At 44.2% G+C, this 25,587-nt stretch overlaps 1 protein-coding gene across 50 annotated transcripts in view; it reads left to right on the top strand.

The window, feature by feature from the left end:
* Nucleotides 1-25,587, top strand: part of MGAT5 (alpha-1,6-mannosylglycoprotein 6-beta-N-acetylglucosaminyltransferase) — a 398,003-nt gene that overhangs the window by 110,684 nt on the left and 261,732 nt on the right. For 19 of the 50 annotated variants that reach the window (XM_055572804.1, XM_055572807.1, XM_055572813.1 and 16 more), the window contains one exon: nucleotides 15,420-15,542. The exons of the other annotated variants lie outside the window; for them this stretch is intronic. The gene's annotated coding sequence lies outside the window, so the exon portion shown is untranslated. The remainder of the gene's footprint in view (nucleotides 1-15,419; nucleotides 15,543-25,587) is intronic. 50 annotated transcript variants of the gene reach the window in all.

Raw genomic sequence — 25,587 nt, 5'->3', positions numbered from 1 at the left:
TGTCCGGAGTCTTGCTTAGCATAAAGATGCTTTTGCCAGAAAATAAAGTCACTATGGACTTGGCAGAATACTGACTTCAGTAGGATAATAAGATGCTGTTTGCTGGGACCCCAGTGGCTTGTTCGCTTGTTAGTTGTTCTGTGGATTGTTCAGAAGGTTGTCATGATCCTTTCTAGTAAGAATAATGCCCTTGGAGGTTGGTGGGAGCCTCAAGGTTCCCATGTTGATCATACCCCGTGTGATGTTGGGTAAAAGTTGAATGAATGTCTGTGTTTTGGGGATCTGATTTGCAGAACATTATGCTCCTACTATTATTACCAATGTGACATTATATTGGGCAGAAGGGGGTAAGTATGGTCTGAAGGAGTGTGTGTATATGTTTGTGTGTGTGTGTAGGGTAACACCTGTGTTTTTGTAGCTGAAAGGAAGGAAAGCGAACATTTGTGAGCACTGATATAGGTGCTTGGGACTGTGCCCAGCCTTTGGATTTTCATGTCATATCAACTTATTCAACCTCATTTCTTCTCTACTTTGTATGTGTGAAACTAAGGCTTTCAGGCCTTGAGAATTTGCTGGACTAGGGTTCCCTGGAAAAGTGTAAGGGAAAGTGGGTGTGGACACCTAAAAACTGGACTGAAAGCTGCCTTCCAGAGGAAATGCATCATGGAGAGACACTGCATGTGCCATCAAAGTGTGAGGGGAAGCGCACTGACTGAAACCGCCCACCCTGGCCAGGCCCTTTAGTAACCATTCCCATGAGTTGTTCTATGACAGGAGATCCTGGTAAGGAATACGGAACTGATAAGCCACCACCAACTGGAAGAGTTTGGGAAACGTCAAAAGGAGACACCACGTGTCCGTCCACTTCCCAGAATCCCTCTCGCTAGCGCCTCCCCCTTCCTACAACAAAAGCAGCCGTCACCCTCCACAAGGACCTTCTTTCTCTCAGAAATGGGGTTGAGATTAGAGGCTTTCTACACCAATAGGACAGCCACCATGGTAGTAGGGGTGAGGAGGTGGTCACTAGGTTTTCTCATTTTGGATTGCCGGCCCTAGGGCTCACCACCTGCTGTAAATGTCGGACTTTTATAGCCAGAAGGAATAAGGATGGGCCCTTATCTAGCCTTTTGTTGAGACAAGTAGGCCTCTTAGGTCAATCAGACTGGAGTTCCCTGGGGGCAGAAGACAGGTCTTTGGTTTCCTCAGTGCCAAGCACAAATAGGCAATATGTTGATTGAAGGGGAGAAAACATGGAAGGTTGAAGGAAAAAAAAAATGAGTTGTAACTTTGAAAAATGTTTTTATGCCTTGCCCTTTCTCAAAAGGATTTGATATCATCACCGGAAATGGTTGTTTAGGTGCACTGGGAGCTGGTTTCCAGGCAGAGGATGCGAGGGGAGAAGGTGGGTAAGACAGGTGTGAATACCTGCTGGCTGTGACCATTATTGCTGGCTTCTGGGAGGCATAATAGGAAGTAGGTTCTTTCCTCTTCTGCCCTTTTCTTTCCTCAAGAAAGCTGATCACAATGCAGAGAGGTAGTGTTACAGATGAGGGTAATGATGAATGCACACCTAACTTCAAGTAAATCCCTTGTAAAATTCAGAAACACTCTGTTCAAATCCCTTACAACAGTGTTTCTCTCTAGATGTGAGTGTGATTGTAAAGACTGATATGAAATCAGTCTTTTTTTTAAAAAATATATATATATAATGTTGGTAAACATCTAAGTGCTCATGAATAAAACTCTCATTCTTTCAAACAAACAAACAAAAAATACCTGACAATAGATCATGAGATAACCTCCTAAGATGGGCCCACAATCTGCTCAGTAACGTGGGTGCTCAACACAGGACAGACACTCACAACCCCTGCCTTCTAGGGACTTGACTGCCCTAAGTTAGACTGTTCATCAACAGTCAGCCATTGTCATACCAACATGACAAGCTATCCCAACTCTTAGCGGCTTAAAACACTAAGTCTTTTATTGGTGCTCCCGGGTCTTGGGTCAGTGGGGTGGTGGTTCTGGTTTCCGCTAGGTTCACTCATGTAGTGATTAGGGGGTCAGTCTGCTGTTCTTAGCTGGCTTCTCACATGTTTGGGGGGTGTTGGCTGGTTGAGTTTGGTCCAGTATTGTCTCAGCTGAGACTGTAACTAACCAGGGTTCTTGGCCTCCTTAATCAATCGAAATTGGTAAGAGGCCAGACAAGAAATTCAGGCAAGGCTTTACTGGGGCCCCTGCTGCAGCAGGAGGGGAGTGAAAACAAGTAACAGGTTCCTTTGCTCACTTGCTCCCCATTGGGAGGGTGAACTGGTTCCTTTCATAGGGTGAGGGTAGGGCTGTGGCCGGAGGGGTGGCTTACCACCACCCTGTAGTGGTGTTGGGTGCCGGGGGCATGCACAGTACCCTGCTTTTGCTCTGGGCTCTTCAGAAGTGGCAGTTGGGTTTTTTGGTCTTTTTGTATCTTTTTGTCCATAATTTGCCCCAGCGGAAGATCCCCTGGAGAAGGGAAAGGCTACCCACTCCAGTATTCTGGCCTGGAGAATTCCATGGACTGTATAGTCCATGGGGTCGCAAAGAGTTGTGCACAGCTGAGTGATTTTTCACTCACTCATTCATACATTCACAGTTATTTTTAGTCCCTTATAGTTTCTCTATATCTTGTTGTTTGGGAGATATTTGTCCAGGTGCAAACACTGCAGCAAAGGCTCCCGGGTCCCAGCCAGTGTTGGCTGGGCTCCCTTCCACATGGCCTACGCTCTTGCAGCCGTTTGATCCAGGTTACAGGATAAGCAGAAGCATGCGATAAATGTCTTTTTGAGGCCCAGGTTCAGAACTGGCATTCCTGACTTCTACCACATTTATTAGCAAAGCAAGGTGCAACATGTATCCAGATTCAAAAGGTAAGATGGAGACTCATCTTCGTGAGAGTTGCTACAGAGTCTCATTGCAAGGTGTGTGGACATCTCCTACATTTATCCTTTTTTTTTTCATTCACCCCATAATCCTCCCTATGGTCCCTCAACCTATCCTTCGCTCTTGTTCCATTCTTTATTAATGAAAACTCAAAAGACTGTGTGCCATTTACTGTGCAGAGTCATTGAGGAAGTCACCAAGATGAGTGAGATACGAGCCCATCCTGCAAAAGTTCATCACCAAAGGGGTGGGGGAAATACACATGAAGACGGCCAGTTGGAGTCGCTCAGCAAATCTTGTGTGCAAAGTGGGCCTTGACCCCAGAGGAAGAGGTGAACCAGGTCTCTCTGTGGGTAGAGAGACTGCTCAGAAGAGGAACTAAGTCACCCAGGAGCTTGTAGCAGGAAATGGCTGGACGGAAGGGAAAGCAGATGGCAGGACCTTAGCAGCTTGTTCTGGAAGGCGTGGGTCCCTGTCAGGGTGAAGTGGCAGGAGAGCGAGTGGGCCAGGTGGACCCTGCAGCTCGGAGTGCTCAGGGCACAGCCATTGCTGACAGCCAGAGGGCAGTTGTCGGCAGACTTCTTTGTCTCTCTGACACATGTACTGGAAGGAACAGCCAGTGTGATTACTGCAGGCTGATGCCTTTTCCTCACCAGAAGGAGGAAGGCAGGCAAGTGTGGTTCTGTGGATTCCAAACTGTGTGCCGAGGCACCCTGGGGTGCCCCAAGGAAGTCACGAGATTAAGTGAAAGTCACAGGATATTGTGTAACTGTGAGGAAAATAGCTCTCTTTGCCATCTCACTACCACCACAAAGTTGTTTGGACCTAATGCTTTGGTAAGTGGCGCTTTTCTTAGTTACTTCTTTTGGCCAAAGGGTGTCCTGAAAAAATGACTGAAGACTAAATCTCTAAAGGGACAGTAAAGTGGAAAAGTTTGAGTTTGGGAAAGGCTGAAAGTGTTAGTCATTCAGTCGTGTCTGACTCTTTGCGATCCCATAGACTGTAGCCCACCGGGCTCCTCTGTCCATGGGAATTCTCCCATACTGGAGTGGGTTGCCATTCCCTTCTCCAGGGGATCATCCTGATCCACGGATCGAACCTGGGTCACCTGCACTGTAGGTGGATTCTTTACTGTCTGAGCCCCCAGGGAAGCCCCTTGAGTTTGGGAACTGCTGGTGAAATTTTTAAGGGTCCTGGGTTCAAATGCTGCCCGCTGCCTCTTATTAGAGGTGTGACCTCGGCAAGCGAGTTGCTTTCTTGGTCCTGCATCTGTAAAGTGGAGATGGTGCCTCCCCCTGGGGTGACCAAAAGGAATAAATGAGTTTGTATAAGTAAAAGGCTATAAGTGGAGCCTGGTAGTGGGTAAACACTAACTGGCTAGCCGCCTTAACATTCAGCATCACCCCTGTAATTGGGCTCTTGCTGAGTCCATTGTCTTTTGTAAGGGACAGAAGCATAGGGTGTCACTGAGTTTGACAGGACTGAGCAACTGAGCGTGCACCCGTGTGCACGCACACACCCCCCCCCCAGAGTCTACAGAAGCACAGCACAGGTACCAACAACAGGGTACCCCTTGTTGGAAGGAAGGTCTGCAGAGAAGTCCACGAGTCTTTGAGTGGCCAGTGGGACTTTCTGTTCTGTGTGACATTGCAGGGCAGTGCTGTGCATCTTCACGCCTGGCCGTGGGATCCTGGTTCTCCCACAGGCTCTCATTTCAGGAAACTTTACTTTCCAGATGCAGCTCTGTTTCAAAGTCCTAACCTTAGGCACCTGCATTCACACGGAGTCTCTTTCCCACACCCCCACCTCTACCCGCAGTGAAATGACCTGTCTCCACCATCAATGGCTCAGATGAAAGGAGCATAAGAGGGTGTCTCTCTGGCTTGTCGTTTCCTGCATTAGTGAGCAGGAGCCACCTGGCCTGTGATGTGAGGGTGGGGCCCGGGAGGCGCTCCTGCAGGTGCCTGCAAATTCTTCCATGCACCAGGTAGGCTTTCATTTGTAATTTTAAGCTGATTTGTGATGGCCTAGGCTGCTCATTGTCCCCTCCCTCTTTTTTCTTAAGATTCTCTGCTGTTCTGTGTGTGTGACTGTGATGCTGCCATGTTTTATTTTCTGCAGCAGCTATCTGTCCATGGTCCTCCTTATCTCTCTCTCTCCTTCAGTCCACTATGTTCACTCCCCTTTCATCCAGGGAACTTTTTCTTTTCTCCTCCACGTAAATGTCACTCTGACTCCTCTCTCTGACTTGTAGCTGGGGGTTGGTCGTGGCCTCATTTCTCATTCTGATCCTGCTCTTTTTGGATTCTGCCAGATCTCTTTTGCATTTGTTTTTCACCTCCGCACTCTAGGCTGTCAGCAGTTCAGTGAGCCCTTTCCAAGCTCATTTTTCCCCATTTGCTTTTTAATTAGTTTTCCCCTCCGCTTCTCCTCTGGTCCCCTCCATCCTACAGTCCTCTGTGGCCGAACAGAACAAGTCCCAGCATCTCTTGCATGCTTTTAAGAAAATGTGGGTGGGGTAGTGGCCATCACAGTTATTGTTTCCAGGCTGGTGGCTTTGTCTTGAAATTTGGGCTTTCATTCATTTGTCATGTAGCTCTGTAACAAGGCATGTCACCTGTTTGCAGGCATTTTATGATCTGCAGAAAGTTGCCAGAGGCAGGACATGATATCTTCCATGGAGTATTTGTAGAAAAGGAGTTGTATTTTAAAAATAAAGTGTTCTGAGTAAGTCTTAACCTGTTTTTTTTTTTTTAAAGTACAGCTTCTAGAAGACAGGGCACAGGCTTCCTTTTATAGATTCGGCACCATCTATGAAACCTCTGAAATGTTAAATAACCTTTAGTGTCTGGGTATTTGGGGAGCAGAGAGTGTTCATAGCTTTTTTCAGATTCCCCTTGGATTCTGTGGCCCCCCAATATTTAGCTTCCTTGTGACAGAGGATGAGATGGTTGGATGGTATCGTCAACTTAGTGGACATGAGTTTGAGCAAACTCCAGGAGTTGGTGATGGACACGGAGGCCTGGCATATGGCAGTCTATGGGGTCGCAAAGAATCGGACATGACTGAGTGAGTTAATAACAGAAGAGATTGGAAGTTAACAATGTATGATCTGGAAAAAAGAATAGAGGCTGCAGGAGCATGTAGATACCCATTTCTAGTGAGGATAAAGCCCTCGCCAGGCATCTGGAGGCTCATGGCCCAGATCACCACAGCTGTGGCAGCCGCACAAGGGGTGGTCAGGAAGGTGCTTGAAATTTGTTTTTGAGAGGTTTTTTGCCCCCCGCCCTGTACTAATTCTTACCCATTAGGGATGACTGCTGATGGATTGTCAGAGCTTGAATGAAATAAAAGGGAAAGGTCATTGCCTTAGGAATTTCCCATCTAAAGCACGTCTCATCAGTTCTGCCCTCTGCTGCCTGTCACCCCAGCTCCTTAGGGCATAGCGTAGGCTGCAAGGAACCAAGGCGGTTAGGGTCCCTGTTGGAGCTCCTAGATCCTTGTTGCTCAGAGCCGCTCCACAAACTGGCAGTGTTGGCCACAGCTGGAAGCTTATCAGAAGTGCAGACTCTTGCAGCTGGAGATCGTCATACTAAGTGAAGGAAGTCAGAATGAGAAAGACCAATACCAAATCATTTATCACTTATTAAAAAGCATATCATTTATATGTGGGATCTAAAATACAGCATAAATGAACTTACATATGAAACAGGAACACATTCACAGTCACAGAGAACAGACTTGTGTTTGCCAAGGGCTAGGAGAGGGAGGACTGGGATTTGGGACTAGCAGATGCAAACTATATTATATATAGGATGGATAAACAACAAGCTGTGACTGTATAGCCCAGGGAACTGTATTCAGTATCCTGGGATAAACTATAATGGAAAATAATATTAAAAAGAATGTATGTATGTATAATAGAGTCATTCTGCTGTATAGCAGAAGTTAACACAACATTGTAAATCAACTTTAATTTTAAAAAGGGAGCTTGGGATTGACGTGTACACACTGCTGTACTTGAAATGGATAACCAACAATATCCTACTGTATAGCACAGGGAACTCTACTCAATGTCATGTGGCAGCCCGGATGGGAGGGGAGTTTGGGGGAGAATGGATACATGTATATGTATGGCTGAGTCCCTTTGCTGTCCACCTGAAACTGTCACAACATTGTTAATTGGCTATACTCCAATATAAAAGAAAAAGTTAAAAAAAAGTAAAGCAGAAGCAATATTGTAACACATTCAATTCAATAAAGACTTTAAAAATGATCCACAGCAAAAAAAAAAAAAAAAAAAAACTGTGATAAAAAGTGTTATTAAATGCAAAAAGAAAAAAAAAACCCAAAGAATAAGTGCAGATGCTTGAGGCCCACAGACTCAGAATCTACAGAATAACCAGAGTCCTAGGTGATTCACAGACACATGAATGTTCAGGGAGCAAGGTTCTAGGCTCAGCATGTTTCATGGGCAGCAGTCATATCTCTCTGAGGCATTGTGTCATGGGCATGGCCCCTCCCTGCGTCAGATTTGGTTCTGATTTCCTATCACTATTATGATAAATTCTAACACAAATATATATAGGCCACTTTGTGTTAGAATTTATCATAAAATAAATATATATGTATCTGTAATATATATCTGTATGTGATTTGTTTGGTACTTTGCTGTGAGTGTTGAGGCAAATGTGTAGATCAGAAAAAGAATCCTTTTGACTACCTACTCATACCCACCATAGGAAATCACTGTAGAAGGTTCTGGGGCTTCAAGCAGTAAGACCTTGGTTCTGACTTTGAAGAGTCTGGTCCAGGAGGATAAACATTAAAAGAGTGATTTCATCTTGTAGTATATCTTGTGGTTCATAAGAACCAGAGAAAACAGTGGGTAGATTTTTGTCCTACTGCTGAGGTGTCACCCATCTCAGTAGATGGTGATAGGTGGACAGCCCTATATGATAAAGTCATTTTTAGACCTTTACCAGACTCTGACCTCTTCTGGGAGCTTCTGTGATGCCTCCTCAAACTGTGACTGGATAGCACTTTTTGTGTTTTCAAGCAAGTAGCTTAAATAGCCACTTGTTCAGTTACCAGTCAGCTGGTATGTAGCCCAAGAGAGAATGTTTGTCGTTGAGTGCTTGTTCTGGGCTCTGCCCCTTGGCTAAGGATCCCTACTTCCTATTCCGTGGAATGACTTCCTGATGTGACTTTGTGTCTTTGTGATCTCACACTGAAGGCATGTTATGTTTCAGCTGAATGCTTTTCCTTCTGAATTGCCTAGCTGGAAGCATGGTCACTAATCCCTATAGCTGAATTAACCTATTTGAAGATTTAGGAGGTAGTTCTTGGTTTTATCTCTCTTTTTTAAACTGAAAGAGTTTAATTAGAGAGATACACATTCTACAGGCAGAGTGTGGACCATCTCAGAAGGCTAAGAGACCGTGAGAGAAACGCATTCCATAGGGTGTGAACACACAGAAGGCTAGAGAGGCTTTGAGAGAAAGCATTCCAGAGTGTGGAACATCTCAGAAGGCTAGAGAGGCACTGAGAGAAAGGCATTTGATAGAGTGTAGACTGTCTCAGAAAGCTAGAGGATCCTTGAGAGAAAGACATTCCACAGACAGAGTGCAGACCATCTCAGAAAGTGAGAGCGGCCCTGAGAGGAAAAGTTTCCATAGAGTGTGGTCCATCTCAGAAGATAAGTGAGACCTTGCTCACGTCTCTTGGTGCAAGATTAAGAGTTTTACAGAAGAAAGAAGCAATGACCCTATAAAGTGTGTACTTGCTGTTGACAGATGTAGAACAAAAACTGCATGTGGGAAACCAGAGTGTTTGCCTCTTGCTGTGTTTTGTTTTGTTTTGTTTTTAATGAGAAACTCTTTATACGCTTACTTGCTTTTCCACACTCCTTTGTTTTGGAATCACATAAACTTGGGATCAGTACTACTAGCTGGGTGAGCTTTGAAAGGGCAGTTGGCTAATTCTCTGAACATCATGTAAAGTGATGAGCATTTATTTCAAAAGGGTAAGAATGAAATGAAGTGGTGTGTACAGAGGGTCTAGCACAGTGTTTGATACCAAGCGCCTAGTATCCAGCAGGCCCAGTTGCTGGTCACTGTGCCCCTGACACTGTGTTGAAATATGCTTGTGAATAAAAGTAACACATGGCTTCCCCTCCTTAGATCTTACAGTCATTTAGTATAAGACTTAAATGCTAGGCAGGTAACAGATATATAAAGAAGTCTGCATGGTTTCCATGGAAAATTGGAGGGCTATGCCCAACACTACTGCCAAAGTCCTCTCAGAGGAAAGGGTTTAGTGTGACCAGATAGTCCCCTTTTTCAGGAGCTGCCAGAAACTCAGTTTTTTATATTAAATATCCCTGTTTTGCAAATGTTGTTAAGTCATTAAGGAAAAATGATTTCTTGTCTGCCAAGGGTATATCCACAAGGTTTTGTTTGTGCCCTCCAAGACTCTGTTTCCTTAGTCCTGGATTTAGAAAAGCCAGAGGAACCAGAGATCCAAATCGCCAACATCCATTGGATCATCGAAAAAGCAAGACAGTTCCAGAAAAACATCTGCCTCATTGACTATGCAAAAGCCTTTGACTGTGTGGATCACAATAAACTGTGGAAAATTCTGTAAGAAATGGGAATATCAGATCACCTGGCCTGCCTCCTGAGAAATCTGTATGCAGGTCAAGAAGCAACAGCTAGAACTGGACATGTAACAACAGACCAGTTCCAAATTGGGAAAGAAGTACATCAAGGCTGTATATTGTCCCCTGCTTATTTAACTTGTATGCAGAGTACATCATGCGAAATGCCAGGCTGGATGAAGCATAAGCTGAAATCAGGATTGCCAGGAGAAACATCAATAACCTCAGATATGCAGATGACACCACCCTTATGGCAGAAAGCAAAGAAGAACTAAAGAGCCTCTTGATGAAAGTGAAAGAGGAGAGTGAAAAAGTTGGCTTAAAACTCAGCATTCAGAAAACTAAGATCATGGCATCTGGTCCCATCACTTCATGGGAAATAGATGGGGAAACAGTGGAAACAGTGTCAGACTTTATTTTTTTGGGCTCCAAAATCACTGCAGATGGTGACTGCAGCCATGAAATTAAAAGACACTTACTCCTTGGAAGGAAAGTTATGACCAACCTAGACAGCATATTAAAAAGCAGAGACATTATTTTGCCGACAAAGGTCTGTCTAGTCAAAGCTATGGTTTTTCCAGTAGTCATGTATTTGTGAGAGTTGGACTATAAAGAAAGCTGAGCACTGAACTGATGCTGTTGAACTGTGGTGTTGGAAAAGACTCTTGAGAGTCCCTTGGATTGCAGGGAGATCAAACCAGTCCATCCTGAAGGAAATCAGTCCTGAATATTAGTTGGAAGGACTGATGCTGAAGCTGAAACTCCAATACTTTGGCCACATGATGCGAAGAACTGACTCATTGGAAAAGACCCTGATGCTGGGAAAGATTGAAGGCGGGAGGAAAAGGGGATGGCAGAGGTTGAGATGGCTGGATGGCATCACCAACTCGATGGACATGAGTTTGAGCAAGCTCCAGGAGTTGGTGATGGACAGGGAAGTCTGGCGTGCTGCAGTCCATGGGTTCTCAAAGAGTCGGGCACAACTGAGCAACTGAACTGAACAGCAAGAATGCGTTGTGCTAAGTGGAAGATGACCATAATAAAAGACCACATAGTATAGGATTCTATTTATATGAACCATCTACCATAAGCACATCTATGGAGACAGAAAGTGAGTTAGTGATTGCCTAGAACTGGGGGATGGGTAGAGGACTAGGAAGTGAACTGAATGGTTTTCTTTTCAGAATGATGGAGATATTCTAAAATTGATTGATTTGATAGTTGCACAACTCTGTGGACATTCTAAAAACTTTGAATTGCACACTTTGAAAGAATGGATTGTATGGTATGTGAAGTATATGTCAATAAAGCTGTCACCAAAAACAGGTAACCTAGACAAATGATAGTCAGGTAAACCACATCCCTCAGTGGTGGGTGGTAAATGCTGCCGGTGTGTAAACGTACAGGTCCATTGTCCACAGGTCAGAGGAGCTTCATGAAGGGCTTTCTCTTTGGATGTCCTTTCACATAGAACTTCCCTTTTTAATTTGGAGACCATTTCTTTAAGGGAGATAATTGCAAAATGAATGGAATAACTGTATGATTTCTTAACAGGGCATTCTTCTCCTCTCTAACTCTCCAGTATAGGAAGCAGTTTGGAGGACCAATGCATTCTCTGAACTTTTATTTCTCCTGGTTTTCCATCACTCCTTAAGTGTTTAAGGTCTAATTTTATATCCTTTCTGCTCAGGGTCTTGTGATAGTAGCTGCCCAAGGAATCTGTAAATTTGTAAATTACTTAATTTATAAGTGATGCAAAGCCAAAATGATATCTAGAACTTTAATTGACAGAAACAATCAAAGAAAAACAGTGGGATAGACCAATGGACCAAATTTAGCAATATAAAATGTCTTGGGTATGCAGTAGTCTCCCCTTATCTGAAGTTTTGCCTTCTGCAATTTTAGTTACACACAGTCAACCACAGTATGAAAATGTTAAATGGAAAATTCCAGAAATAAGCAATTCAAAAGCTTTAAATTGTGCACCATTCTGAATAATAACAATACACTGCTTCCTGCCCGAATGTGAATCATCCTTTTGTCTAGCATATCCACCTATTAGCCACTTAGTAGCCATCTCAGTTTTCAAATCAGCTGTGATACTATAGAGCTTGTGTTCAAGTCATCCTTATTTTACTTCATTCTGACCCCAGTGCACTGGCTTGGTGATGCTGGCAATGTACATGTGCCAAAGAGAAGCCGTAAAGTGATTTCTTTAATGCATAGGTGAACGTTCTCAACTTATTGAGGTTGGTAACATCTACAGTAAAAACGAATCTTCTATCTGAGATGCTGTAAAGAAGAAAAAGGATGTTTGTGCTAGTTTTGCTGTTGCTCCTTGGACTGGAAAAGTTATAGCCACAGCACAGCGTGTGGTATTTAATTAATATGGAGGAGGCTTTAAATTTGTACAGTAAGATATTTTGAGAAAGACTGCATTTATATAAGCTTTCTTACAATGTATTGTTATAATTGTTGATCTTATTAGTAGCTATTATTAATCTTACTGTGCCGAATTTATAAATTAAACTTTATCACTGGTATGTTTGTATAGGAAAAAAAATAGCATATATAGGGTTTGGTACTATGCACAGTTTCAGGCATCCACTGGGGGTCTTAGAACATATCCCCCAAGGATAATAAAGACACCACTGTAAATAGGAACTCATGCATGTAAACGCAAACAACTATACCAACCCAGAGTGGACAAGAGTGGGCTTCCCTGGAGGCTCAGATTGTAAAGAATCCGCCTGCAATGTGGGAGGCCTGGGTTCGATCCCTGGGTTGGGAAGATTCCCTGGAGATGAGAACGGCTACCCACTCCAATATTCTGGCCTGGAGAATTCCTATGGACAGAGGAGCCTGGCAGACTCCATACAGTCCGTGGGGTCACAAAGAGTCAGATGCAGCTGAACGACTTTCACTTTCACTTTCTTTCAGAGTGGAGAAGCCCCTGCTTAATGGTAATTCCAATTATAAATAAAGTTGTGGTGGTTTTAATTTGGTTATGGTCAGAAAGAAGGTTAAATAAGAGCCAAAGATTGCTCTGAGTTCTAGAAACTAACCATGAAGTTTGAGTCAGACCCCAGATCATCACTTAATGACTGAATGGTGAGGGCAGGCTGTTTAACTTCACTGAATCTCAGTTTCCTCATCTGTAAAATGGGTATAGTCACATCAGCCTTACAGGACTGTTGTAAAAATCAACCGTGTTAATGTTTGTGAAGCCTTAGAGCTGTACCTGGCACCTAGTAGGTACTATATGATGATGATACAGATGATAGAAGATGGTTCTAGCAGTAGGGATTCCAGATTAAGGAAGTTGACAGTGCCAGTACTTGGCAAACATCTGATCCCATGGGAACACTGAGATCTCACTAATGGAATCACTGACTTACAGGGCGTGCAGATAGAGGGTGGCCCTGCTTGGGGAGGGGTTAGTGCAGTTTAGCAAATAATCATTGTGTATCTTTACTCACTAAAGAGTCTTTATCTTCTGGGGACACCTTTGTGGGAAAACCAGAATTCAGTGTGCTGGGGATAAAACCCTCACATCACATATGTAATGTGGAATAAACTAAGGTTTACAGGGAGAGGCAGCCTGCATTAGGACAGAGAAGTATCACTAAGAGCATTTCTGTACTTCACTACAGAATTAGTATCTCTCAGTCTTGGGTTCTTTTTCTGTAAAGCAGATACTATACTGGCTGTGAGAATTAAGATTTACATAAAGCTTCTAGTTGGTACATAGCAAGCACTCAAGAAATAGTTCTTATAACAAAATAATATAGTCAGGAATAATCCAAATACAAAAGTGACCCTGCTGCTGAGTTGCTTCAGTCGTGTCTGACTCTCTGCGACCCCATAGACGGCAGCCCACCAGGCTCCCCCATCCCTGGGATTCTCCAGGCAAGAACACTGGAGTGGGTTGCCATTTCCTTCTCCAATGCATGAAAGTGACAAGTGAAAGTGAAGTGGCTCAGTCGTGTCCAACCCTCAGCAACCCCATGGACCGCAGCCTTCCAGGCTCCTCCTTCCATGGGATTTTCCAGGCAAGAGTACTGTAGTGGGGTGCCATCGCCGTCTCTGAAAAGTGACCCTAGCACAGACATTTCACAAAAGTCATGAGAGAGAAACAGACAGGAGGAATCCTTTGTGTTTACAACCTAAGAAGGCAATGTTTCATTTGAAAATGGCCTTTCAGTAGATAAAGATTGGGGTGGAGGATGGGGTAGATGGTGAAGAAGCTAATTTCTGATAATCAGTGATATTGAAAGGATTCGTTTAGGTTATAGAGAAGGTAATAGAAGTTAACTTTTTAAAATTTATTTTTATTGAGGTATGCGTGCTAAGTCACTTCAGTTGTGTCTGACTCTTTGTTACCCCATGGACTGTAGCCCACCAGGCTCCTCAGTTTATGGATTGTCTAGTCAAGAATACTGGAGTGGGGTGCCATTGCCGTCTCCAGGGGATCTTCCTGACCCAGGGATTGAGCCTGTGTCTCTTACGTCTCCCACATTGGCAGGCAGGTTCTCTACCACTAGTGCCACCTCGGAAGCCCAATTACTGAGGTATAGTTGACTTACAATTTTGCATTCGTTTCAGCTGTACAGTTGAAGTAACTGTTTTTGAGGTCCCTTCTCCTTCTTATGATTTTTGGTAATTTATTCTAGGAACGTTTCTTTTGATGCAGGGGGTTCCTGAAATTCGAATGCTCTGCCTCAAAGAAATGCATTCCTAAATATAACTTTGAGTGGCTGTGGCAGTCCACCCAAGGAAATGTTTGTCCAGAGACCCTTTTCTTATTCCCAATAAACTGTACTCCTACATGTAAAAGAAAATGTAGAAACATCCGTTGTAGGATATTCAATTTTGAAAAAACCTTTTAAGTCAGATTTCTTGTGGTGTTTAGTTCTGTTTATATTAATCTAACATCTCTAGATCCTGTGGGAGACCTCTTGGTTGGGTAGGTCTTTTCCAAGTGGAGGTACGTAGGGTTAATGCTTCGGAGTGTGGTTGGCTGTGAGAATGGTCTGACCATGGCCACATGGCTGACGTGGCTGAACAAGGACCGCCCTTCTCACCCCCTGTGCTAACCTGTCCATCCCCAGTTCTTTATGCCCCATCAGATAAGGAAAAAGGGATTTCCCCACTGCGGAAGATAATACATAAACCCATTTCCCTGTAGAAACTTACGGCAGCCTTTCTGATCCTCCTTCACACACCAGCTCTTCGTTTTCCTGTCTTGATGCATGATAACCCTTGCTGCCCAAGATGAAAGTCTAGTGGTCATCTGAGACTCCTCCCTCTACCCCCTTCACTTAGTCGTCGTTCACTGACCTGCAGATCTGACCTCTTGATTGTTTCCACCTACCATGTCTACCATTACCCTGTGGAGGCCTTTGTCTGACTCAATCCTCACCAAGAGTTGCACACACCTGCCTCCAGAGCTATGGTCAGGCCCTCTTTAGATCCTCCACATAGCAGCCAAGATCGAATATGGTGGTCTCTCTGCTTTTAAAAGTCTCCAGTGACTTACATTGTTTGGGGCTCTTATTGAACAGGGGAGGTTGTCCAAAAACATCTGCAGACCCTTTTCAAAGTATTTAGGTATAGGTCCCATCCTGGACCCATCAGAAGAAAGGGGGCACTTGGAATGGAGTTTGGGCTTCTGTATTATGAAAAATATTGAAAAATCTCCCCAAACAGAAAGACACTCAATAAATAATGCTTTGAGAAGCAACATTTTTGTTGTTGTTTTGAAATAATTATTTAATAGGAAGTTGCAAAAATAGTACAGAGAGTTTTATGAACCCACCTCCCTCAGCAATGTCATTTTATATGCCAGGACATTGACTGCTGTTCAGTTGCTCAGTGGTGTGAGACTCTTTGCGACCCCTTGGACTGCAGCACGCCAGGCTTCCCTGTCCAACACCAACTCCTGGAGTGTGCTCAAACTCATGTCCATCACGTAAGTGATACCATCCAACCATCTCATTCTCTGTTGTCCCCTTCTCCTCCTGCCTTCAATCTTTCCCAGCATCAGGGTCTTTTCCAACGAGTCAGCTCTTCTTATCAGGTGGCCAAAGTATTGGGGCTTCAGCTTCAGCATCACTCCTTCCAATGAATATTCAGGACTGATTTCCTTTAGGATTGACTGGTTGGATCTCCTTGCTGTCCAAGGGACTCTCAAGAGTCTTCTCCAACACCACAGTTCAAAAGCATCAGTTCTTCAGCACTCTTCTTTATGGTCCAGCTCTCACATTCACACATGACTACTGGAAAAACCATAGCTTTGACTAGACAGACCTTTGTCGGCAAAGTAGTGTCTCTGCTTTTTAATATGCTGTCTAGGTTTGTCATAGCATTTCTTCCAAGGAGTAAGTGTCTTTTAATTTCACGGCTGCAGTCACCATCTGCAGTGATTTTGGAGCCCAAGAAAATGAAGTCTGTCACTTTTCCCATTGTTTCCCTATCTATTTGCCATAAAGTAATGGGACCAGATGCCATGATCTTGGTTTTTTGAATGTTGAGTTTTAAGCCAGCTTTTTCACTCTCCTCTTTCACGTTCATCAAGAGGCTCTTTAGTTCTTCTTTGCTTTCTGCCATAAGGGTGGTGTCATATGCATATCTGAGGTTATTGACATTTCTCCCAGCAATCTTGATTTCAGTTTGTACTTCATCCAGCCCAGAATTTTGCATGATATACTGTGCATGTAAGTTAAATAAGCAGGGTATCATTACACAGCCTTGATGTACTCCTTTCCTGATTTGAAACCAATCTATTATTCCCTGACTGATTCTAACTGTTGCTGGTTGACCTGCATACAGATTTTTCAGGAGGCAGTTAAGGTGGTCTGATATTCCCATCTCTTTAAGAATTTTCTAGTTTGTTGTGATACACACAATCAAAGACTTTGGTATAGTCAGGGAAGCAGAAATAGATGTTTTTCTGGAATTCTCTTGCTTTTTCTATGATCCAGTGGATGTTGGCAATTTGATCTCTGATTTCTCTGCCTTTTCTAAATCCAGCTTGAACATCTGGAAGTTCTCAGTTCATGTACTGTTAAAGCCTAGCTTGGAGAATTTTGAGTATTAGTTTGTTAGACACAAGTAATGATTTTATTGCCCATTTCTCTTGCTAAGTTAGAATGTCAAACTTCTTGTTATGTGGACTCATGGGTTATTTCCCAACTTTATTGGGACACTTTTTGTTTTTTTAGCATTTATTTAAATTTGGCTACATCTGGTCTTAGTTGTGGTGCACTGGCTTAGGTGCTCTGTGACATGTGAAATCTTAGGTCACTGACCAGGGATCGAACACATGTACCCTGCATTGCAAGGTAGATTCTTAACCACTGGACCACCAGGAAAGTCCAGTGACACATTTTGATTCAAGATCAGTGCGGACCGTCTTACATCTGTGTACACTGATGGTCATGGCAGTGGTCTTTGCTGTATGTGAATGTCTATAAGATTTTGATAGCTGTCACTTGTTTATCCTTGCAAAGTGGATTATTCCCCCAAAGAATAAATCTGAGCACTGCAATTCTATCTGGTGACCTGAGGTCAGAACTTTCTTATGTAAAAAGAACTGCCACAACAGGTTTTATGCTAGAAGAACAGTGCAGACAGTTATTCTTCTTGAATCTGAGATACAGTTCGCTTTGAATGATGTCCATGTGCGTTGTTTCCCAGGCACGTGTAAATCTTGCTTTGTTTTATCTTGTTTAGATGGTAAAACGTAAGGGCATAGGGATTGTTTTGTTGTTGTTTGGTCTTGTTTTGGTCATAATTCTAAACTACAGCTGCTTGGAGGGAATGACTCTAGGCTGTGAATCTGAAAGTGGAGTTTTGCTCTGAGTGATGGAGTCCTACTGAATTACTATGGCTTATAATGAATTCAGGGGGATGGGTTTCAGGCTTTTAGGTACTGACCTAGGACATTCTTTGAAGCCGTCATCTTTTCCAACACCAGGCATCGGGCTTGGTGACTGAGCTCTGCTCCCTTCTCCATCAAAACTGATGGGCGAACTAGAAAAATCCTTTGTGTCAGTCATGGTGACATTTTGCTGACACTTGCCTCCGCATTCTGCATCTCAGACAGATTAGCTTGCATGTTTTGAAAAAAGGAACTGAGGGGCAATAAGGAAACCACTGTCTGATTCAGAATAAAACCTGGTTAGCGGAGGCTGGTGGTATGTTCTAAAATAAGGCAGTAGTGGAGAGATTTCTCACCTCAGTCACAGAGGCTGCTGGGGAACCTTATAGGAGTCCTGAGACTTATTCAGTAACACTCACCTCTCATTAAGGACCAGCACTGTTGCGAATTAAAATCCTGCAGATTAGACATTTTATAGACAAGGATGCTGTATCTCCATTTCTATAACTTCCCATAGGGAGAGGTGTAAGTGCACATGCTTAGTTGCTTCAGTCTTGTCTGACTCTTTGCGACCCCATGGACTGTAGCCCACCAGGCTCCTCTGTCCATGGGATTCTCCAGGCAAGAATACTAAAGTGGGTTGCCATGCCCTCCTTCAGGGGATCTTCCCAACCCAGGGATCAAACCCGTGTTTTTTACGTCTCCTGCATTAGCAGACGGGTTCTTTACCACTGTTGCCACCTGGGAAGCCCCAAAGGAACAGGGCTCAGGGCCAGTTCTGAAATTTGAATCTGGATCTTGCAGCCACACCTGATTGCCTTTGCATCCGTGCCAGACACGCTGAGTTCAGCTCCGACCCTCATGAGTGGTTCCTGGGCAGGCGTCTGAGAGAGGACCGCAGAGTCTGACTTCTTTCACGGCTGAGGGGCTGCCTTTCGAGTGGAGAATTCGAAATGCGCTAGATGCCATGTCCCTTGATGATGGGTAATAACCTCATTAGGCAGGAAGGAGACTTAGTGGTCCGAGGAGAAAAGGAGGCAGCCAGCTGCAAGTTACTCATCTGGTTCGTTTCTTCGTGTTTCTCACGCTGTCAGTGAAGTGGTGAAGCAGTCATCAGGGGCTGAGATGGAAGCTTCTGTAAATGGTCAAGACCTTGGGTTCTGAAGAGAAATTCCCAGAGCAGTGATGCCTGGATTCTCCTGGGACAACACTGGCAGGCATCTTTATTGACCATGGAGATGCAAAGACTTGCCCCAACAAATGTCAAGTACTTAATTTGCAGGACTTGAATCCCTTCCTTCAAGGAGTTTGAATCTTAACAGGGCTACATGAAGCTACAATGTATGTATGTATCAAGAATTCCAGATGACAGAGGTGCCTTCCCAAGGGACAGCCATGTGGCTTTTTCCTTCATTCAGGGCAATCAACCATCCTGGTTTGCCTGGGTCCTTATAGCAGGATGGGCTTCCCTGATGGCTCAAATGGTAAAGCATCCGCCTGCCATGCAGGAGATGTGGGTTCAGTGATGAACCTCATGGACAGAAGAGCCTGGCGGGCTACAGTCCCTGGGGTCACAAAAAGTCGGACATGACTGAGCAACTAACAATTTATATGAGGGCAGAGTTGGTCACCACACCTTCAACAGTCTTTGTGGTCCTCGGCAGGTCACCTGCACTTTTTGGGTCCTGGGGTCTGCATCTCTCTTTCTAGATGGCTTTTAAATGCCCTTCCAGTTCTTAGGGGTGGCAGTTATGTGTCACTAATTCACAAGCTTGTGTTGGGTAGAGCATGTGACCTAGAAGCTAGAGCTCTGAAGCCAGAGAGACTGATGATCAGAAATTAGTATTTGGTTGAGAACAACAGTGGCTACTGTTTAGAAGGTTAAGAATGGTTAGACGATTAGGATAAAGTAACATACCTGTGATGAGGTGGCCTGAGCAGGTAAACAAGACTAAATTCCTTTGAACTTGGGCCCATCTGAACTTAAGTTAGTGCAGACTTTGATACATACAGAGATCTGTCCTAAGACTTTGGTTTTCTGGTTGTCTGGAAAGACTGAAAGATGTAGCCAACCCAGACTGTCTTTCTTCCCTCAAGTGGTCCCATGTCGGGATCTGCATAGTGGTTGCCACCTCTAGATGGGTCTCTGGTTCATCATGACTGCTGTTTTCCCTCATCCACCACTTTCTCCCCTCAAACACATTCCCCCCCGCCCCCCACCCTTTTTTCTCTCTACTCTGTTGAATTATCTGTCTGGTCCAGTACTCTTGCCTGGAAAATCCCATGGGCAGAGGAGCCTGGTAGGCTGCAGTCCATGGGGTTGCTAAGAGTCGGACACGACTGAGCGACTTCACTTTCACTTTTTCACTTTCATACATTGGAGAAGGAAATGGCAACCCACTCCAGTGTTCTTGCCTGGAGAATCCCAGGGATGGGGGAGCCTGGTGGGCCTCTGTCCATGGGGTCACACAGAGTCGGACACGACTGAAGTGACTTAGCAGCAGCAGCAGCAAGGTGCACACTTTGGCCCAATAGTGCTTAGAATTTGGGTACATGCTTAAAATTACACTGGCTTTACTTGGGCCAATTGAATCATCTTGGGGAGGGGTTGGGCTGACATTTGTATTTAAAGTCTCCCCAGGTGGTTCTGATGCACTGTAAGGGTTGGAACCAGTGCCTTAGCATGGTCCTGGGGTAGGTTTCAGTGAGGAGAAGCACCATGAGGCAGAGGAAATGGGGAAACAGTTTACCTTGTTCTGTTGGTTGGGGCCGTCACAATATGAACACAGTGGGAGCTGGAAGTGTTAGTTGTCAGTCATGTCCCACTCTTTGCGATCTCATGGACTGTAGCCCGCCAGGCTCCTTTGTACATGGAATTCTCCAAGCAAGAATACTGGAGTGGGTAGCCATTCCCTTCTCCCGGGGATCTTCCTGAGCCAGGAATGGAACCTGGGTCCTCCTGCATGCAGACAGATTCTTTACTGTCTGAGCCACAAACTGAGCTCACTGGGAAAAACTCAGGGAACTTTTTCTCAAAGTAAATATCCCAAGGGTGTATTCATGGCACATTTTGCTAAGGCATTAATAAACTCCCCCCAGATCTTGCCGCACTGCTGCAGGCATTTAAATCATTTATAATAATGACCATACTGTTTTGCACAGAATGATTATCCAAGTATTTTTTGATGGGCTTATAAATCTAGTGGTCCTGAGAGGCAAGTGACATGAATTTAGTGTATTCCAGGCAAGGGATAAAATGGAGGTGACACAGTTAAAATGAACTTTGGTGGTTTCTGTTTTGCACAGTGGCCTCATTTGTGTATAGTCCCCTCACTGTAAATCAGTTTCTGCCATCTGATGCCTACTTGCCCATCCCCTTCCTGCCAGGATTGCATTCTAGGTTATGAGAGTGGTCATCCTGAATGATCAAAACATTTGAGTATTTGGTCAATAAACATATGTTCTTATTTGAATCTTAAAATATAGGGGACTTAGGTATCACCTATCTGCTGCTTCCTTTCAAGGGCAGACAAAACCAAGGTGTTGAGATGTTAAATAACTCATATAAAACTCTGTCCCTAGTCTTAGAAGTCTGTGCCTCATGGCCCCCTCCCTCTGGTTTAGAGCTGTTCTCCCTGAACCCTTGAGATTGCAGAGAAAGTGGGTATCTCTCTTGCTGTGTACCCTTCCTCAAGCTTGCAGCTTGCAGTCAGTAGCTTCCAGAACTTTTATTCACCCTTTATCCCCAAGTGACTCGTCTGGAGACTGGCATTAGTTGGAGCTTAACAAATGAGGGAAAATGAGAGAAAGAGACCCGATTTATGTCAGGGGGGGGTCTCTGAAACTCTTGAGGGGCTTCTCTTCATCCCCTGTGTCTTTGGGACACCCTGGTGTCATGCCTTGGACAGAGCCCAGAGTTAGCATGTTCTGCACAGCTCTGTGTGTGTGTTGGGGGCGTGGTGACACTGGTCTCTAAGGGCAGGGACCATTTCTTGAACCTTTGGTGTCTTCTCTACAACATACAGAACCGTGAAGGGCACACAGTGAGCTCCTTCATGCGTATTTGACTGATGGGGGTCTCTGTGGTCTAGTCAGTTTCTCTGGTTTTATTCTATGGAAAATACTAAAAAGATGCCGCCTTAATATCACTTTGATGAAATCACACAAGAAAGAGAGTAAGATTGTGATCTCGTTCTAAATGGGTAACATGAGAGTTATCTTCCATTTTCCCCAGGATAGCCTCTGCAGTGTAAGGTAGGTGTCTGTTTTCATCCCCTTTCTATATCTGGCTGCCAAAGCTCTCATATTGTAATTATTTTGCTGATGGCATCAATTTTGGTTGCGCCTCCACATACCTTTGAAATTAAGTCTCCACCATGAGGTGGCTCAGTAGTAAAGAGTCCACCTGCCAATGCTGGAGATGCAGGTTCAATTCCTGAGTCAGTAAGATCCCCTGGAGAAGGAAATGGCAATCTACGTCAGTATTCTTGCCTGAGAAATGCCATGGACAGAAGGGACTGGTCGGCTACAGTCCACAGGGTTGCAGAGTCAGGCACAGCTGAGCACACACGTATGAGGTTCCACACTCAGCCCATTCTGGGTTCTCTTCCCTGTCACGGGAGCCAAGACATCTCATAATAGAGATGCTTTGCTGGCTGCGGGTGGGGATAGGAGTGGGTGTTTGCAGGATCACCTGGAAAGTGGTTTTCTTTTTTAATCCCTAGATAGAAGCCCAACTCAGGATGACTAAATTGGGGGAAGAGGATGAGGGAGGTCTTTGCTCAGGGCTATATCTTCTGAAAAATTTCTCGATGATTATTATATATTTCCCCAGCTCCTCATTTGAAGAGCTGACTTAGGGTTTCCTTCAAATCAGGGGAAAAGCTTAACACTCAGTGGAAAACAACTGTTATGTATTAAGTACTTATTGTTTTGGCTTCCCTCGTGGCTCAGATGGTAAAGAATCCTCCTGCAATGTGGGAGCCCTGGGTTGGGAAGATCCCCTGGAGGAGGGCATGGCAACCCACTCTAATATTCTTGCCTGGAAAATCCCCATGGACAGAGGAGCCTGGCAGGCTACAGTCCATGGGGTCTCAAAGAGTGGGACACGACTGAACGACTAAGCACAGCTTATTGTTTTATGTGCCCAAGCAAGTGATTTAATCCCTTTGGTTTTTCGCAGACTCACTCCATTAATTCATCAGTGGGATACCTTCAAGGTGTCAGGCTCTCTGATAGGTGCTGGGGCATCCAAGAGCCATAGTTAAGAAGCAAGATGGCTGGAGTCTATAATAGCTCTGCCACTTGTAGCTGTGTGGCCTCGAACAAATTGCTTATGGTCTTTCATACCTCAGTTTCCCCTGCTCTAAGTGGGGATAGTCATCGTCCCTACCTGATCAGCTGAGAGGATGTACTATAGGTGATAACTGACAGCTCTCACTGCAGTGAGGAGGAGGACAGTCCCACCTTCAGAGAGTGGATACCGGCGTGGAAGCCAGGATCAAGTGGGGAAGCACCATGGTCAGCGTACATGACATTTGACCCCATCGGTGCTTTTCCCATCTCACCGTATGGTCTTCCCTCTCTGTACACTCCACTCCCCATCCATACCTCATTTATCTGTAAGTGAGGGGCTCAGCTGTATGAATTTTTCCAGAAGTATCCCAGAATTCTGTATCACAGCTTGTTAAAGAGTGAGGCAGTGTCATTATCATGAAAATCAGTTTTGGTCAGAATCACAGGATGATGCTCCTAGGCCCTCCTGAGAGGCTGCTGGCCCTTATACCAAAAGGCCCTAAGTTATGGCCCTTTTCTGCAATTACTTTCTGTGCTGTCATCTCCATTCATGGCCTCCTTATTTTTATCTCTCACTACTAGCGTAGAACCAAAGGTTACCAGGAGAAACTAAATGACCAAATGTGTTACATCAGTGTGCTTGATTTTATGCAAACAACTTGGTAATCAGTCTGAGTTCTTGAGACTGTTACATCCTTCTGACCTATCCTCTGTCTCCCTTTTCTACTTTTAAGGATCCTGTGATTACAGCAAGCCCACCAGGATAATCCAGAATCATCTTCCTATTTTAAGGTTATCTGATTAGCAACCTTCAGTCAGTTCAGTCACTCAGTCGTGTCCAACTCTTTGTGCCCCCATGGACTGCAGCATGCCAGGCTTCCCTATCCAACACCAACTCCTGGAGCTTGTTCAAACTCATGTCCATCGAGTCGGTGATACCATCCAACCATCTCATCCTCTGTCGTCCCCTTCTCTTCCTGCCTTCAATCTTTCCCAGCATCAGGGTCTTTTCTAATGAGTCAGTTCTTTGCATCAGGTGGCCTAAGTATTGGAGCTTCAGCTTCAGCATCAGTCCTTCCAATGAATATTCAGGACTGATTTCCTTTAGGATTGACTGGGTTGATCTCCCTGCAGTCCAAGGGACTCTCAAGAGTCTTCTCCAACACCACAGTTCTAAAGCATCAGTTCTTTGGTATTCAGCCTTCTTCACAGTCCAACTCTCACATCCATACATGACTACTGGAAAAACCATAGCTTTGACAATATGGACCTTTGCTGGCAAAGTAATGTCTCTGCTTTTTAATATGCTATCTAGGTTTGTCATAGCTTTTCTTCCAAGGAGCAAACGTCTTTTAATTTCATGGCTGCAGTCACCACCTGCATTGATTTTGGAGCCCAAGAAAATAAAGTCTGTTACTGTTGCCATTGTTTCCCCATCTGTTTGCCATGAAGTGATGAGACCAGATGTCATGATCTTAGTTTTCTGAATGTTGAGCTTTAAGCCAACTTTTTCACTCTCCTCTTTCACTTTCATTAAGAGGCTGTTTAGTTCCTCTTCACTTTTCTGCCATAAGGGTGGTGTCATCTGCATATCTGAGGTTATTGATATTTCTCCCGGCAGTCTTGATTCCAGCTTGTGCTTCCTCCAGCCCAGCATTTCACATGATGTACTCTGCATGTAAGTTAAATAAGCAGGGTGTCAATAAAGAGCCTTGATGTACTTCTTTCCCAATTTGGAACCAGTCTGTTGTTCCATGTCTGATTCTAACTATTGCTTCTTGACCTGCATGCAGATTTCTTAGGAAGCAGGTCAGGTGGTCTGGTATTCCCATCTCTTGCAGAATTTTCCACAGTTTATTGTGATCCACACAGTTAAAGGCTTTGGCATAGTCAATGAAGCAGAAGTAGATGTTTTTGTGGATCTGGAACTCTCTTGATTTTTTGATGATCCTACAGATGACAACAGTTGACAACCTTAATTCCAATACTGTAATCCGCCTTTTCATGTAACATAGTAGGTTCTGAGGATAGAATGTGGACATATTTGGAGAACCACTATTCTGTGTGCTACAGCTGTCTGTTCCTTTTTGTTTAATTGCTTATATGTTTCAAAAAAGATTAAAATGTGTAATACATTTAAAATGAAGAGGAAAAAAATGGAGCAGGGAGAAAATTAGAGGAAATGAAGAGTCAGGGATGAGGTTTAAACACAAAATCGACACCAATTTGTTTCCTAGAAGTGGGCTATGATTTTGGCTTTGAGCTTTTCCTAGGCACTTGAAAGGTGAAGCAATATCAGTTACATTTTAACGTGTCATTGAGTAAAATCCAACTGATTGTTCAGATGCCCAGATGATACTGAGAGAACTTCCCAGGTAGCACTAATGGTAAAGAACTCACCACAAAGAAGACACAGGAGACACGGGCTCGATTCCTGGGTTGGGAAGATCCCCTGGAGTAGGAAATGGCAAGCCTTTCCAGTATTCTGGCCTGGAAAATTTGATGGGCAGAGAAGCCTGGAGTGCGACAGTCCATGGGGCCGCTAAGAAGCAGACAGGACTGAGCACAGCAACAACATCATACTAAGATGAAAGAACTTTCTTCTCTGGGTCCTTCAGAAAACAGAAAAGAAGAATGAGGAAAACCTTTGCCATGTTTATGGTAAACACAGAGATACGTTTTATCTGGCCATTTCCTTTTTACTGCTTTCTATTTAGGTTAAATATACATTCCTTTGAAGATTTCTTCCAAGAAATATTGTCTAGGGTCAGCGCAAATCCAGGGATTGGAAATGTCTAGAGCAGCAGCTGCCATGTGATGGATGGTTCTTATGCCCTGG

The sequence above is a fragment of the Bubalus kerabau genome, chromosome 3, assembly GCF_029407905.1.
Source record: "Bubalus kerabau isolate K-KA32 ecotype Philippines breed swamp buffalo chromosome 3, PCC_UOA_SB_1v2, whole genome shotgun sequence".
NCBI lineage: Eukaryota > Metazoa > Chordata > Mammalia > Artiodactyla > Bovidae > Bubalus > Bubalus kerabau.
Note: the sequence above shows the minus strand (reverse complement) of the source record. Positions and strands in the feature narration are given on the sequence as shown.